Source organism: Bufo bufo, chromosome 3 (assembly GCF_905171765.1).
Source record: "Bufo bufo chromosome 3, aBufBuf1.1, whole genome shotgun sequence".
Taxonomy (NCBI): domain Eukaryota; kingdom Metazoa; phylum Chordata; class Amphibia; order Anura; family Bufonidae; genus Bufo; species Bufo bufo.
This window is the reverse complement of record NC_053391.1, coordinates 438839515-438858347: the sequence shown is the minus strand read 5'-3', so window position 1 is coordinate 438858347 and position 18833 is coordinate 438839515.

The window sequence follows — 18833 nt, the reverse complement described above, 5'->3', positions numbered from 1 at the left end:
GGAGAATGACCTCAATACTAATGATCCCCTTTAATAATAATGGTCAGCTAGTGAGTCATAAACTAAACTAATAATAATAATACCTTAGGCAGATTAGCAAACAAATCACGGGATTGAAGGTAGTAAAGGTACACGTTCCAGATTCAATCAACTCACTGCCTTAACGAAGCATTAAAGTGAAAACAAAGAATAACTTTATTCTATACTATTAATAAAAAATTTAAGATTAGCAAACAAACATTTTTCTGTAACATATTGTAAATGTAATCATATTTCTATGTTATTTATTGAATAATATTTATTTGTTATAGTTTGTTCAATAAAGCTACAAAAAGGTTATTTGTTTTTATTTAATGCTGTTGGCAACATAATCTGTGTGATGAACCTTCAAAGACTATGTGGGTTATTGGCTTTGTAAAACTTTAGGCCACATTCACAAGAATTCACCAAAAAAAAAAAAAAAGCTGTTAAAAATGGACACACTTTTTCATGGCCATTTTTCGACCATTTCTGCATCTATTTTCTAGCCATCTGTCTATTTTTAATGGTCATTTGGTATCCAGTTTTAACAGCCTTTAACCCCTTCGCTACCAGTGCCGTACATGTACGGTGCTGGAGCAAAGTGCAAACATGGCGCCCACTTGCTCATGCAGCGGGCGTCATGGCCGGCGGGTCTCCACTGTTTCAAACAGCAGAGACTCGCTGCTAATGACCGCAACCAGCAGTAATGCCGATCGCGGTCATTAAAGCTAGAGATGAGCGATTTTCCGGTTATGAAATTCGTTTGCGATTCGTTTACTGGTAAAAGGTGAATTGCTTTATGGATTCCATTACCACAGACAATAACGCAATTGTATGACAGAATGCATAACGGAATGCCTTTAGAGGCATTCCGTTATTCATTCCGTCATAATAGAAGTCTATGGGCTGCATAACAGATCCGTCCCATTTATGTTATGCAGGAGAGGATTCCATGTTCTATTTTTTTACGGTGCGGACGAATCACGGACACATTTAAGTTAAATAGGTCTCGATTAGTGTTGATCGAGCATGCTCGGCTGAACACCAGTTTGGCTTGAGCATCACGATGCTCTGCACATCGCGGTGTTCGGCCGAATACCGCGTGTGCTCGAGCGCGATGCTCGGGTCTCCTCCCTGCACGTTTGTTGGCTGCTATGCAGCCAATAAACGTGCAGGAAAGTACTGCCACTCACTGTAATGTCGTAGCCATGTTGGTTACTGGCATTACAGTGATTGGCTGGCAGGAACGTGTCATCGGGTGCTATAAAGCACCCGATGACACGTGGTTCGGCCAGTCTTAGTCAGGGAGAGCTGTGCTGTAGAAAGGACAGATAGTGTAGGGAATCGAATTAAAATTTTTTGTTAGGCAGGGTTGGTGTTAGAGACCCAAAAGTCCTTTTAAGGACTATTGTTGTATCTGGCAGCAATATATATTAGCGCAACCTGCGCTAAATTGCGTGCAATTGTTAGAGACCCAAAAGTTCTTTTATGGACTATTGTTGTCTCTGGCAGAAATATATACACTGCTCAAAAAAATAAAGGGAACACAAAAATAACACATCCTAGAGCTGAATTAATTAAATATTCTTCTGAAATACTTTGTTCTTTACATAGTTGAATGTGCTGACAACAAAATCACACAAAAATTTAAAAATGGAAATCAAATTTTTCAACCCATGGAGGTCTGGATTTGGAGTCACACTCAAAATTAAAGTGGAAAAACACACTACAAGCTGATCCAACTTTGATGTAATGTCCTTAAAACAAGTCAAAATGAGGCTCAGTAGTGTGTGTGGCCTCCACGTGCCTGTATGACCTCCCTACAACGCCTGTGCATGCTCCTGATGAGGTGGCGGACGGTCTCCTGAGGGATCTCCTCCCAGACCTGGACTAAAGCATCTGGCAACTCCTGGACAGTCTGTGGTGCAACGTGACGTTGGTGGATAGAGCGAGACATGATGTCCCAGATGTGCTCAATTGGATTCAGGTCTGGGGAACGGGCGGGCCAGTCCATAGCATCAATGCCTTCGTCTTGCAGGAACTGCTGACACACTCCAGCCACATGATGTCTAGCATTGTCTTGCATTAGGAGGAACCCAGGGCCAACCGCACCAGCATATGGTCTCACAAGGGGTCTGAGGATCTCATCTCGGTACCTAATGGCAGTCAGGCTACCTCTGGCGAGCACATGGAGGGCTGTGCGGCCCTCCAAAGAAATGCCACCCCACACCATTACTGACCCAATGCCAAACCGGTCATGCTGGAGGATGTTGGCAGCAGAACGTTCTCCACGGCGTCTCCAGACTCTGTCACGTCTGTCACATGTGCTCAGTGTGAACCTGTAAAGAGCACAGGGCGCCAGTGGCGAATTTGCCAATCTTGGTGTTCTCTGGCAAATGCCAAACGTCCTGCACGGTGTTGGGCTGTAAGCACAACCCCCACCTGTGGACGTCGGGCCCTCATATCACCCTCATGGAGTCTGTTTCTGACAGTTTGAGCAGACACATGCACATTTGTGGCCTGCTGGAGGTCATTTTTCAGGGCTCTGGCAGTGCTCCTCCTGTTCCTCCTTGCACAAAGATGGAGGTAGCGGTCCTGCTGCTGGGTTGTTGCCCTCCTACGGCCTCCTCCACGTCTCCTGATGTACTGGTCTGTCTCCTGGTAGCGCCTCCTGGACACTACGCTGAAAGACACAGCAAACCTTCTTGCCACAGCTCGCATTGATGTGCCATCCTGGGTGTCTTGCTAATTGCCTATAATTTCCACCTGTTGTCTATCCCATTTGCACAACAGCATGTGAAATTGATTGTCACTCAGTGTTGCTTCCTAAGTGGACAGTTTGATTTCACAGAAGTGTGATTGACTTGGAGTTACATTGTGTTGTTTAAGTGTTCCCTTTATTTTTTTGAGCAGTGTATTTTTAGCACAACCTGCGCTAAATAGTTTACAATTGTTTGGCCGCTAAAGACAGCTACATTATCTGCGCTACATCTCCTGTGTAACGCGTGCGCAGCCTAAAAATATCTGTGACATCCAGTGTACTTTTTCCGTAGACGCTGCAGACAGTGACATTACCTGCGCTACATCTCCTGTATAACGCTTGCGCATCCTAAAAATATCTGTGACATCCAGTGTACTTTTTCTGTAGACACTGTCCGTTGCGGACACTTACATTACCTGCGCTACATCTCCTGTATAACGTTTGGGCATCCCAAAAAGCTGTGACATTCCCTGTAATTTTTTATTAGCCGCTGGTGACAGCAGCGACATTACCTGCGCTACATCTTCTGTATAACGTTTGCGCATCCTAAAAATATCTGTGACATCCAGTGCACTTTTTCCGTAGACGCTGCGGACAGCAACATTACCTGCGCTACATCTCCTGTATAACGTTTGCATATCCTAAATATCAGAGACATTCAGTTTAATTTATTTGCGCATTGTAAAGGGGGCATATTAATCACCAATATTTATGCAAATATCGATAATTAATATTCATAAATGGGAGAAGCCATCTAGTGATAACTCCGCCCATTTATGCCTTTATATAATAATAACAATAATACCTTTGCTATACTTTACACTGATCACTATGCTAGCTGCATGCGCCTTACTAAACTAACTATCGCCAATAACCACATGCCACACAGATAGTTATAAACCAAACACAGTATTTATTACTAACAATACAATACGCACGCAATACTAACAATACAGCACTAAATATACAATCCTAAACTACACTACACAGCACAATCCCAAATTCCACCCCACACACTATTTATATAATACAATAATACATTCGCATACACACAAATATCAGCAACCCACCCGCCTGACTAATCACTGTCCCTAAGGGGTACAAGGAGTTAAACACAATGGTGGCTCTGCAGGGGTTATTATCTGCAGGCCAAGGGACACAGGGTTATGAGTTATCAGGACAGTGGTAGCAGGGATCAGGCATTCACAGTCTAATATTTGCTTATAATTATATATATCTATATCAATGGAATAGATATATATATTTATAGCAGCACACCACAATATAAGTAACAATACTAACTACACTAACACATTCCCATTTCCACCCATCAACTAACTATACAATTCACACATTCAATATCAACAATCCACCCCACCTGACTATTCACTGTCCCTACGGGGTACGACGAAGGGTTAAAAGGATTTGTTTGCAGAGCAGAAGCATGCTCTACAAAGGAACCAAGGCAGGGAAACAGGGGTTATTCAGGGTACAGGGGTCTATGGGGGGTGAACCAGGGGAGAGCAGGCACACAGGGAAACAGGGGTAACCAGGGGAGACCAGGGGTGTACAGCAGGGATCAGGGACACAGCAGGGAGTGGGGGTAATCAGGGGTACTAATAGGGCCACAGGATCAGGGGTACAACAGGGGTATACAATAAGGCAAGGGTTTGGGGATCAGGGTGTCCAGTAACACGGCAAGGGTAAATCAGGGCCCAGGGTACACATCAGGGACACAAATATAGGGGTTACAGGACCAGGGGTGTGGGTTAACCAGGGGAGAGATATAGCGGTCGGGGGTCAGGGGATATACTTAATCCTTCCAGCGTTAGTAGGCCATTTCCAGGCGGTCATCATGGAGCTGCACTCTCCCATGTATCTAGTCTGGTTGCAAGAGACAGCACCTCTGGCCGGTTCGGGGTTTTATAGCCCAAAAGCAACCCCCTCCTCAGGGATGTGACATCATAGTGTCACTGTGACGTATGCCTGCCTACAATCCCCAGAGGCCCCCCCCCCCCCCTAGTCCCAAAGATGCTGGGAGTAGTGGGATGGAGTTTTAGCCATGGGCAGAGGTGTGGAAAAACAGGTTCTCAGATTCTTGATGTCTGGTTAGAAGGTCCCCTCACAAACGGTGCCAAAGCGTCTGATTGCTTTGGGCCTGAACAAAAGGGGACTAGATGCTAATCAGCTGTTATCCTACAGGCTATAACAACTCTGTAGATAACAGTTGGAATTGCATATATGCATATATATATCCACAGATGCTTGGGGGCTCATCTATCAATAAGCCCACATACATACTGTCATGCTGACATAAGTGTATATACATAGACACGTGTGCAAATACATACACACATATCTATATATACACACACCCTCGCATATATCTGGGGCATACAGGGGACATATATAAGAGGGCACATATATTTACTAATATAAGGGGGCACAGCTTCCAGGGACCACATATTTCCCACAGGGGCCACCATGAGCCCCTGGGGATCACCATGGGCAGACGTGCGCAGATGCTGGGCACATCTGCGCACATCACCCCATGATGCGGTGGTTAATGTATGCATATATATACCATACATGCCCGCACGTGTTTGCAGGCATGCATGGATATATATGCATACGTCTCAACCGCTCCTCAACAATCCCCCTGTTGTCGGAATATAATACGACAATATAATGGGGGAACGGGTTGAGATATGTTTGCCCCCCTTCAACCCCATCTTTGGTGGAAGTTCAGGAAGAACTGTAGTGCACACTGATCTTTAGGTACTTAGACATCCCCAATCCAGCTTCCTCCGACCTGCCCTTCTGTCTTCTTCTTGACATCTTTAGGATACCACACACCCACAGTCTCTTGGTTAGCTGGTCTTTCTTTAACAGTCTTAGTGTTGGCCACCCCCACTTTGGAGTGACCACACCCCCACAGTCTCTCGGTAATTCTGCCGATCTTCAGGTATCTTCGTCCCCCCCAATTCTGGAGCGGGTTCACCCTTACAGTCTTTACCTTTCTATAACAGTCTCTTGGTGTCGGCCACCCCCACTTTGGAGTGACCACACCCCCACAGTCTCTCGGTAATTCTGCCGATCTTCAGGTATCTTCACCCCCCCAATTCTGGAGCGGGTTCACCCTTACAGTCTTTGTCCCAACTTTCTTCTATCCAACATCTGTTTCCATCTTGATGGGTGCGGTTCTCCCGTGGACAGATTAATAGGTCTTTACAAGGCAGGTCAGACTCTTAAGCGGTGATGTCATAGTACCTAAATTCTACTGCGGAGAACACCTCCGCCACACTACACCTCCAGCCCTTCCCTTAAGAACCTCACCGTTCCAGGGTTCAAGGTGGCAAATGAATGATGCCTGTCCCTATCGTGACCTAACCTTATCCCCATTCACACAAAACACATGTCACATCCCTCCCAACACCACCAAAATCATTATATGTATGTGTACCCATAGAGACTCATGCAACCTGGCATATCTCTACACCTCCAAAGACACAGGTAGGTCGCAGACCCCTGTGTCAATGGGAAACGACTATAGGATGCAAATGTGTACAGCCGAATATAGGCTGTCACACATTTGTACCTAGAGTGTCCATGGGTACACCATCGAGCAACAAACACAATCAATCAATAAATACAATGTGCTATGGGGTTTCGGGGTAGTACAAGTTATACGTCCCGAACCCTCATAGGAAACAAAGTGTCCATAATATTTGGCTACAGGAACAATGTTTGAGTTATGTCCTGAGCCTCCTCCTCCGGATAGTTCTGTAAAGTTCTGTCTGGTTCTGGTGTATTTGGTCAATAAGTCCCTTGACCCTCCGATTACGATGACCAGAACCAGAAGAAGTTTCACTGAGTGAAACAATTGAATAAGTTCTTCCACCCGAATGTCTCCCAAGTCTTCCTCCAGAGCCTAAATAATGCTCCCGCTGGATTGTGGCAGTCTTCTATAACACCTCTAGGCAGAGGTCGCTTTGTTGCCAAAATCCAGTGGGATCCTCTGGAGCTTTCACAACAGTGTCAGGGGGAATAGCTGGTCTCTTCTGTGGCATCTCCTGAGTTTTTCTTCCGCTCCTTATAAAATCACACCTATGGCAGAAGAAAATACCAGGCGCTCCCAGGGGAGATTCTCCCCTAACAGTGCAATTAATGTGAAAATTCCCAGCCCCAATACCTTTGACCCATGGGTAGAGAAAGGTATTGGGCTGCCCTTTATCTCACAGGACCCCTCGTTATCCCAACACTGGTGTCTGAACACCCTACCTTCAGAGGATTGAGTCCTCTGCTGCACATCCCTCTGCACCAACAGATAAGGATGGCCACCCTACTAGGTTAGGATAACTGGAGTTCTGTGGACAAAGCACCATCTTGTTATTGATGGCACCGCATCCCTGTCCACCCATGTGTACCCAGGCTGATTTCCCCCTGTGATCCCGTCTCGTGGAGGCCAGCAGAACCAATGGCATAGTCATGCCCTGGTTCCCCAGGACCCCACAACACAAGAACACGGTCCACACTCTGCTGCCAAACACTCTGCGTCCAATCCCTATCAGAGCTGTGCTACCTGACCGAACTAGAATTAAGTGCGCAGCACAACATTACACCAATGTTGTCTGTCCGCCCCAGTCCCCAGCGCAACACAGCCCTACCGAAAACCTGGAGCACAACAGTGCTATCTGTATCGATCTGAGACCCTGGTTGCCCAGAATAATATCACATCATCCTTTGTGTGCTGCATGGAGAAGGTCCTTATGCCTTCTCCCGACCAGCAGGATTTCCCGTGTGATATTATCTGCTCGCGAACCTATACGTTCTCGATCCACAGTATAACACTGTTCCACTCCAAGGGGACACAGAATGAAACAAAGACAGCAGACGGGACTTACAACACTACATAAATCAGCATGGTAGAACACATCCGTAGACAAGGACTACCACCATCAACATCAAGAAGAACGTACAAACAGATAACAAAAACACACAACATGGACATACACAGGGAACAAACTGTGTAACAAATAGTACAGGGGTGTCAAATGTTGCCTAGCCTAGCTTGGCCACTCTGACCTCTCAGCAGCTGGTGATGCTGCCGAGAGGTAACCCCGTTATGGCCAGGCTGACTAGACCCCACTGCACAACTTGTTACCTGGCTGATACTGTTGGACACATTGCAATTACTTGCACAAGGGCAATTCCTTGCAATGTGTCCTTTGTTCCTACACCTGAAACACGTGACTTGGTTTCCTGTCCTGTGTGTTATGTTCCCATCTGTTTCGCAGTGTCTCGCTATGTGACCTAGGCCACCACATGCAAAACATCTGATGTTTGCTCTGCATGGCCCAGGTCCATCTACACTGCAGTCCGTGCTCCCTTCTCCTGAATTGTTCCATCCTCAGGGACGCACTCTTCACCACAGTTGTTTTTCCCAAAGTCAGGGAAAAATCTCTGTTAGTCTGGACCGGCTTGACCTGATGATCAGACCGGTCACAGACTACTCTCCCCCCTTGTGGCCCTGCACAGGGCAACATTTTGGGAGATTCCGACCCTGGCTTTACGGAAAAAGAAAGGGCCGGCACCAACTTGGTGATAACCTGTTGCATGCCAGACATTAGCTGGGACCTTACAGCAACCTGAGCCTTCAATTTGGCTACCGTCACGTCAGTAGAGGCAGTCCGCTCCTTGAAGGCATTGACTTCAGTATAAGACTGAGTCAACTTAGCCTCAATTTCCTCCTTCTGCCTCTGCAGCTCTACCAACTGTGACTCCATCCTAGCCACCTGCGCATCTTGCTCAACAGTAGACTGCACATTCTCTGCCAGCTGTGCCTGCAATGTCGAAACCTGGTCCGAATTACTGGCACAGCACTGGCAGTGAATGGCCGGAGGAATTGTCTCCGTTGACCGAGACACCAGCGCAACTTCCTTTGGCTTACAGATGCTAGCCTCAAACGTATGAACGAGTTTGGCCAGCATCCGAAGCCGTTTGGTGGCCTTGTTCAAAACCGTCCGTTTGTTAACACAAAGCTTGTCGTAACTACAAGCCTGTGCTAACAAATCGGACCACAGCATTTCTGCTGACTTGTATGTAGTGGGGAGGATGGGGTTAAATGTGCTGTGTTTGCTCAAGTGTTGCAGTGTGGGGAAGTCCATACTCACCGTTTGATGAGTGTCCATCTTCTTCTTGGCGCCGTACCTCGCAGCTGCTTGGAAGAAGTCCATTTTCCCGGATCGCCTCTTCCCGACCAGCCTGACTTGTACGCCGCTCCCACGAAGATGGATCTCCTTCAGTGACGTGTCTTCTTCTCCCTTGCAATCACTTGAGCGATGCAGTGACCGTGTAAAGCAAACAGCAAAATATTAATACACAGATAGACAATAGATTCTCTGCTAAAGATTTTGATCCGTGTTTGGTGCTGTGAGGTAGAGCCGCGTTACCTGTCCGAATTATCAGGTCCTAGACGCTCAGACCACTGACCGCGTCTCTCTTGCCTGATAATTCACAGTATAACGGACCTCAAGCCTCAAAACCAAACACAGATTTCAAAATCTAAGCAGTGGGCCTGACTCGCCAATGTAAAGGGGGCATATTAATCACCAATATTTATGCAAATATCGATAATTAATATTCATAAATGGGAGGAGCCATCTAGTGATAACTCCGCCCATTTATGCCTTTATATAATAATAACAATAATACCTTCGCTATACTTTACACTGATCACTATGCTAGCTGCATGCGCCTTACTAAACTAACTATCGCCAATAACCACATGCCACACAGATAGTTATAAACCAAACACAGTATTTATTACTAACAATACAATACGCACGCAATACTAACAATACAGCACTAAATATACAATCCTAAACTACACTACACAGCACAATCCCAAATTCCACCCCACACACTATTTATATAATACAATAATACATTCGCATACACACAAATATCAGCAACCCACCCGCCTGACTAATCACTGTCCCTAAGGGGTACAAGGAGTTAAACACAATGGTGGCTCTGCAGGGGTTATTATCTGCAGGCCAAGGGACACAGGGTTATGAGTTATCAGGACAGTGGTAGCAGGGATCAGGCATTCACAGTCTAATATTTGCTTATAATTATATATATCTATATCAATGGAATAGATATATATATTTATAGCAGCACACCACAATATAAGTAACAATACTAACTACACTAACACATTCCCATTTCCACCCATCAACTAACTATACAATTCACACATTCAATATCAACAATCCACCCCACCTGACTATTCACTGTCCCTACGGGGTACGACGAAGGGTTAAAAGGATTTGTTTGCAGAGCAGAAGCATGCTCTACAAAGGAACCAAGGCAGGGAAACAGGGGTTATTCAGGGTACAGGGGTCTATGGGGGGTGAACCAGGGGAGAGCAGGCACACAGGGAAACAGGGGTAACCAGGGGAGACCAGGGGTGTACAGCAGGGATCAGGGACACAGCAGGGAGTGGGGGTAATCAGGGGTACTAATAGGGCCACAGGATCAGGGGTACAACAGGGGTATCCAATAAGGCAAGGGTTTGGGGATCAGGGTGTCCAGTAACACGGCAAGGGTAAATCAGGGCCCAGGGTACACATCAGGGACACAAATATAGGGGTTACAGGACCAGGGGTGTGGGTTAACCAGGGGAGAGATATAGCGGTCGGGGGTCAGGGGATATACTTAATCCTTCCAGCGTTAGTAGGCCATTTCCAGGCGGTCATCATGGAGCTGCACTCTCCCATGTATCTAGTCTGGTTGCAAGAGGCCGCACCTCTGGCCGGTTCGGGGTTTTATAGCCTAAAAGCAACCCCCTCCTCAGGGATGTGACATCATAGTGTCACTGTGACGTATGCCTGCCTACAATCCCCAGAGTCCCCCCCCCCCCCCTAGTCCCAAAGATGCTGGGAGTAGTGGGATGGAGTTTTAGCCATGGGCAGAGGTGTGGAAAAACAGGTTCTCAGATTCTTGATGTCTGGTTAGAAGGTCCCCTCACAAACGGTGCCAAAGCGTCTGATTGCTTTGGGCCTGAACAAAAGGGGACTAGATGCTAATCAGCTGTTATCCTACAGGCTATAACAACTCTGTAGATAACAGTTGGAATTGCATATATGCATATATATATCCACAGATGCTTGGGGGGCTCATCTATCAATAAGCCCACATACATACTGTCATGCTGACATAAGTGTATATACATAGACACGTGTGCAAATACATACACACATATCTATATATACACACACCCTCGCATATATCTGGGGCATACAGGGGACATATATAAGAGGGCACATATATTTACTAATATAAGGGGGCACAGCTTCCAGGGACCACATATTTCCCACAGGGGCCACCATGAGCCCCTGGGGATCACCATGGGCAGACGTGCGCAGATGCTGGGCACATCTGCGCACATCACCCCATGATGCGGTGGTTAATGTATGCATATATATACCATACATGCCCGCACGTGTTTGCAGGCATGCATGGATATATATGCATACGTCTCAACCGCTCCTCAACAATCCCCCTGTTGTCGGAATATAATACGACAATATAATGGGGGAACGGGTTGAGATATGTTTGCCCCCCTTCAACCCCATCTTTGGTGGAAGTTCAGGAAGAACTGTAGTGCACACTGATCTTTAGGTACTTAGACATCCCCAATCCAGCTTCCTCCGACCTGCCCTTCTGTCTTCTTCTTGACATCTTTAGGATACCACACACCCACAGTCTCTTGGTTAGCTGGTCTTTCTTTAACAGTCTTAGTGTTGGCCACCCCCACTTTGGAGTGACCACACCCCCACAGTCTCTCGGTAATTCTGCCGATCTTCAGGTATCTTCGTCCCCCCCAATTCTGGAGCGGGTTCACCCTTACAGTCTTTACCTTTCTATAACAGTCTCTTGGTGTCGGCCACCCCCACTTTGGAGTGACCACACCCCCACAGTCTCTCGGTAATTCTGCCGATCTTCAGGTATCTTCACCCCCCCCAATTCTGGAGCGGGTTCACCCTTACAGTCTTTGTCCCAACTTTCTTCTATCCAACATCTGTTTCCATCTTGATGGGTGCGGTTCTCCCGTGGACAGATTAATAGGTCTTTACAAGGCAGGTCAGACTCTTAAGCGGTGATGTCATAGTACCTAAATTCTACTGCGGAGAACACCTCCGCCACACTACACCTCCAGCCCTTCCCTTAAGAACCTCACCGTTCCAGGGTTCAAGGTGGCAAATGAATGATGCCTGTCCCTATCGTGACCTAACCTTATCCCCATTCACACAAAACACATGTCACATCCCTCCCAACACCACCAAAATCATTATATGTATGTGTACCCATAGAGACTCATGCAACCTGGCATATCTCTACACCTCCAAAGACACAGGTAGGTCGCAGACCCCTGTGTCAATGGGAAACGACTATAGGATGCAAATGTGTACAGCCGAATATAGGCTGTCACACATTTGTACCTAGAGTGTCCATGGGTACACCATCGAGCAACAAACACAATCAATCAATAAATACAATGTGCTATGGGGTTTCGGGGTAGTACAAGTTATACGTCCCGAACCCTCATAGGAAACAAAGTGTCCATAATATTTGGCTACAGGAACAATGTTTGAGTTATGTCCTGAGCCTCCTCCTCCGGATAGTTCTGTAAAGTTCTGTCTGGTTCTGGTGTATTTGGTCAATAAGTCCCTTGACCCTCCGATTACGATGACCAGAACCAGAAGAAGTTTCACTGAGTGAAACAATTGAATAAGTTCTTCCACCCGAATGTCTCCCAAGTCTTCCTCCAGAGCCTAAATAATGCTCCCGCTGGATTGTGGCAGTCTTCTATAACACCTCTAGGCAGAGGTCGCTTAGTTGCCAAAATCCAGTGGGATCCTCTGGAGCTTCACAACAGTGTCAGGGGGAATAGCTGGTCTCTTCTGTGGCATCTCCTGAGTTTTTCTTCCGCTCCTTATAAAGTCACACCTATGGCAGAAGAAAATACCAGGCGCTCCCAGGGGAGATTCTCCCCTAACAGTGCAATTAATGTGAAAATTCCCAGCCCCAATACCTTTGACCCATGGGTAGAGAAAGGTATTGGGCTGCCCTTTATCTCACAGGACCCCTCGTTATCCCAACACTGGTGTCTGAACACCCTACCTTCAGAGGATTGAGTCCTCTGCTGCACATCCCTCTGCACCAACAGATAAGGATGGCCACCCTACTAGGTTAGGATAACTGGAGTTCTGTGGACAAAGCACCATCTTGTTATTGATGGCACCGCATCCCTGTCCACCCATGTGTACCCAGGCTGATTTCCCCCTGTGATCCCGTCTCGTGGAGGCCCGCAGAACCAATGGCATAGTCATGCCCTGGTTCCCCAGGACCCCACAACACAAGAACACGGTCCACACTCTGCTGCCAAACACTCTGCGTCCAATCCCTATCAGAGCTGTGCTACCTGACCGGACTAGAATTAAGTGCGCAGCACAACATTACACCAATGTTGTCTGTCCGCCCCAGTCCCCAGCGCAACACAGCCCTACCGAAAACCTGGAGCACAACAGTGCTATCTGTATCGATCTGAGACCCTGGTTGCCCAGAATAATATCACATCATCCTTTGTGTGCTGCATGGAGAAGGTCCTTATGCCTTCTCCCGACCAGCAGGATTTCCCGTGTGATATTATCTGCTCGCGAACCTATACGTTCTCGATCCACAGTATAACACTGTTCCACTCCAAGGGGACACAGAATGAAACAAAGACAGCAGACGGGACTTACAACACTACATAAATCAGCATGGTAGAACACATCCGTAGACAAGGACTACCACCATCAACATCAAGAAGAACGTACAAACAGATAACAAAAACACACAACATGGACATACACAGGGAACAAACTGTGTAACAAATAGTACAGGGGTGTCAAATGTTGCCTAGCCTAGCTTGGCCACTCTGACCTCTCAGCAGCTGGTGATGCTGCCGAGAGGTAACCCCGTTATGGCCAGGCTGACTAGACCCCACTGCACAACTTGTTACCTGGCTGATACTGTTGGACACATTGCAATTACTTGCACAAGGGCAATTCCTTGCAATGTGTCCTTTGTTCCTACACCTGAAACACGTGACTTGGTTTCCTGTCCTGTGTGTTATGTTCCCATCTGTTTCGCAGTGTCTCGCTATGTGACCTAGGCCACCACATGCAAAACATCTGATGTTTGCTCTGCATGGCCCAGGTCCATCTACACTGCATCCGTGCTCCCTTCTCCTGAATTGTTCCATCCTCAGGGACGCACTCTTCACCACAGTTGTTTTTCCCAAAGTCAGGGAAAAATCTCTGTTAGTCTGGACCGGCTTGACCTGATGATCAGACCGGTCACAGACTACTCTCCCCCCTTGTGGCCCTGCACAGGGCAACATTTTGGGAGATTCCGACCCTGGCTTTACGGAAAAAGAAAGGGCCGGCACCAACTTGGTGATAACCTGTTGCATGCCAGACATTAGCTGGGACCTTACAGCAACCTGAGCCTTCAATTTGGCTACCGTCACGTCAGTAGAGGCAGTCCGCTCCTTGAAGGCATTGACTTCAGTATAAGACTGAGTCAACTTAGCCTCAATTTCCTCCTTCTGCCTCTGCAGCTCTACCAACTGTGACTCCATCCTAGCCACCTGCGCATCTTGCTCAACAGTAGACTGCACATTCTCTGCCAGCTGTGCCTGCAATGTCGAAACCTGGTCCGAATTACTGGCACAGCACTGGCAGTGAATGGCCGGAGGAATTGTCTCCGTTGACCGAGACACCAGCGCAACTTCCTTTGGCTTACAGATGCTAGCCTCAAACGTATGAACGAGTTTGGCCAGCATCCGAAGCCGTTTGGTGGCCTTGTTCAAAACCGTCCGTTTGTTAACACAAAGCTTGTCGTAACTACAAGCCTGTGCTAACAAATCGGACCACAGCATTTCTGCTGACTTGTATGTAGTGGGGAGGATGGGGTTAAATGTGCTGTGTTTGCTCAAGTGTTGCAGTGTGGGGAAGGTCCATACTCACCGTTTGATGAGTGTCCATCTTCTTCTTGGCGCCGTACCTCGCAGCTGCTTGGAAGAAGTCCATTTTCCCGGATCGCCTCTTCCCGACCAGCCTGACTTGTACGCCGCTCCCACGAAGATGGATCTCCTTCAGTGACGTGTCTTCTTCTCCCTTGCAATCACTTGAGCGATGCAGTGACCGTGTAAAGCAAACAGCAAAATATTAATACACAGATAGACAATAGATTCTCTGCTAAAGATTTTGATCCGTGTTTGGTGCTGTGAGGTAGAGCCGCGTTACCTGTCCGAATTATCAGGTCCTAGACGCTCAGACCACTGACCGCGTCTCTCTTGCCTGATAATTCACAGTATAACGGACCTCAAGCCTCAAAACCAAACACAGATTTCAAAATCTAAGCAGTGGGCCTGACTCGCCAATGTAAAGGGGGCATATTAATCACCAATATTTATGCAAATATCGATAATTAATATTCATAAATGGGAGAAGCCATCTAGTGATAACTCCGCCCATTTATGCCTTTATATAATAATAACAATAATACCTTTGCTATACTTTACACTGATCACTATGCTAGCTGCATGCGCCTTACTAAACTAACTATCGCCAATAACCACATGCCACACAGATAGTTATAAACCAAACACAGTATTTATTACTAACAATACAATACGCACGCAATACTAACAATACAGCACTAAATATACAATCCTAAACTACACTACACAGCACAATCCCAAATTCCACCCCACACACTATTTATATAATACAATAATACATTCGCATACACACAAATATCAGCAACCCACCCGCCTGACTAATCACTGTCCCTAAGGGGTACAAGGAGTTAAACACAATGGTGGCTCTGCAGGGGTTATTGCCTGCAGGCCAAGGGACACAGGGTTATGAGTTATCAGGACAGTGGTAGCAGGGATCAGGCATTCACAGTCTAATATTTGCTTATAATTATATATATCTATATCAATGGAATAGATATATATATTTATAGCAGCACACCACAATATAAGTAACAATACTAACTACACTAACACATTCCCATTTCCACCCATCAACTAACTATACAATTCACACATTCAATATCAACAATCCACCCCACCTGACTATTCACTGTCCCTACGGGGTACGACGAAGGGTTAAAAGGATTTGTTTGCAGAGCAGAAGCATGCTCTACAAAGGAACCAAGGCAGGGAAACAGGGGTTATTCAGGGTACAGGGGTCTATGGGGGGTGAACCAGGGGAGAGCAGGCACACAGGGAAACAGGGGTAACCAGGGGAGACCAGGGGTGTACAGCAGGGATCAGGGACACAGCAGGGAGTGGGGGTAATCAGGGGTACTAATAGGGCCACAGGATCAGGGGTACAACAGGGGTATACAATAAGGCAAGGGTTTGGGGATCAGGGTGTCCAGTAACACGGCAAGGGTAAATCAGGGCCCAGGGTACACATCAGGGACACAAATATAGGGGTTACAGGACCAGGGGTGTGGGTTAACCAGGGGAGAGATATAGCGGTCGGGGGTCAGGGGATATACTTAATCCTTCCAGCGTTAGTAGGCCATTTCCAGGCGGTCATCATGGAGCTGCACTCTCCCATGTATCTAGTCTGGTTGCAAGAGACAGCACCTCTGGCCGGTTCGGGGTTTTATAGCCCAAAAGCAACCCCCTCCTCAGGGATGTGACATCATAGTGTCACTGTGACGTATGCCTGCCTACAATCCCCAGAGTCCCCCCCCCCCCCCTAGTCCCAAAGATGCTGGGAGTAGTGGGATGGAGTTTTAGCCATGGGCAGAGGTGTGGAAAAACAGGTTCTCAGATTCTTGATGTCTGGTTAGAAGGTCCCCTCACAAACGGTGCCAAAGCGTCTGATTGCTTTGGGCCTGAACAAAAGGGGACTAGATGCTAATCAGCTGTTATCCTACAGGCTATAACAACTCTGTAGATAACAGTTGGAATTGCATATATGCATATATATATCCACAGATGCTTGGGGGCTCATCTATCAATAAGCCCACATACATACTGTCATGCTGACATAAGTGTATATACATAGACACGTGTGCAAATACATACACACATATCTATATATACACACACCCTCGCATATATCTGGGGCATACAGGGGACATATATAAGAGGGCACATATATTTACTAATATAAGGGGGCACAGCTTCCAGGGACCACATATTTCCCACAGGGGCCACCATGAGCCCCTGGGGATCACCATGGGCAGACGTGCGCAGATGCTGGGCACATCTGCGCACATCACCCCATGATGCGGTGGTTAATGTATGCATATATATACCATACATGCCCGCACGTGTTTGCAGGCATGCATGGATATATATGCATACGTCTCAACCGCTCCTCAACACGCATACACTTACAAAACCTGCGCTAGTGTACGTGTGACATACTTGCAAGCATATATACCATTTAATATGCTCAAGGCGAGCAGTAAGGGATGGGGAATTGGCCGTGCTGCTGATGGTGCACGCAGAGGCCGAGGCACTGGGCACGGTGAAACTGTGCCTGCTGCCAGAGCACAAGAAACACACTCATCCACGATACCTAGCTTCATGTCCCAGTTTGCAGGGCGGCGCAGGACACCACTCTCGAAGTCACACCAGTGCGACCAGGTGGTCGGTTGGATTGCAGCAGATAATGCTTCCAGTCAGTTAAGCACCACCCTGTCTTCCACAAAGTCCAGTCTCAGTAGCCAAGAGTCTGGTCAATAGAATCCTCACCCTGATCCTCCTTACTCCCACAATTGAGAGTCTTGCCAAACAAGTGATCCCACACTTGGATATTCCGAGGAGCTCTTTTCATCGCCATTCCTTGATTTGGGCCTCTCGCCAAGCCTGCTTGAAGAGGGACATGAGGAGATCGTGTGCACTGATGCCCAAACTCTTGAGCATCCACAGTCACAAAAGGATGACGGTGGGGTATGGCAATTAGTGTTTCACAAGGTGGATGATAATGATGAGACACAGTTGACAATAAGTCAACGGCAGTAAGTGTCTCAAGAGGTTGATGATGAGGATGAGACACAGTTGTCAAAAAGTAAGGTTGTTGTTCGGTCAAGTCAGGAGGATGATCAGAGTGAGGAAGTGGAAGAGGAGGTGGTGGACAATGAAATCACTGACCCAACCTGGGAAGGTGGCAAGCCGAGCAAGAACAGCAGTACAGAGGGGGAAGATCCACAGCACTGCAACAGGCTGTAAGAGGCAGTGGGGTGGCAAAAGGGGGAAGGCGGGCCACACCAAAAAAGCCTGCAACTGTTCCCCAGAGAACCCCCTTGCGGCAATCTCCCTTGCCATGGGGTAGATGTTCTGCAGTCTGTCGCATTTTTGAGGAAAGTGCAGACGATAAAAAAATTGTCATTTGCAACCTGTGCCATACCAAAATGAGCAGGGGCGTGAACACTAGTAACCTCATCACCACCAGCATGATCCGCCACATGGCATCAAAGCACCCTAATAGGTGGGCCGAATGCCTGGGTCCACAATCAGTGTCTGCGGGTCACACCACTGCCTCCTCCTCCCCTGTGTTACGTGCTGGCCACGCTGCAGCAGCTCTTGCAATTGCCAGCTCACCGACTGTTGTGCGACGTGAGCACGCGCTGGAACTCCACGTTCCACATATTGGCCAGGCTTTGTGAGCAGCAGACGACAGTAGTGGAATACCAGCTGCAACATGGTCATTTCCTTTCCAGTCAGCTTCTGCTCTTCACAAGTAACGAGTGGGCATGGATGTCTGACCTCTGTGAGGTTTTATGCAACTTTGAGGAATCAACACAGATGGTGAGTGGCGATGCCGCTATTATCAGTGTAACCATCCCACTTCTGTGTCTACTGAAATGCTCACTGCTCACAATGAAGAGGGTAGTACCCACAGCAGGTTTATTCCATCTGTTCAGCGTGGATGGGCCAAAGAGGAGGAAGAGGATGAGG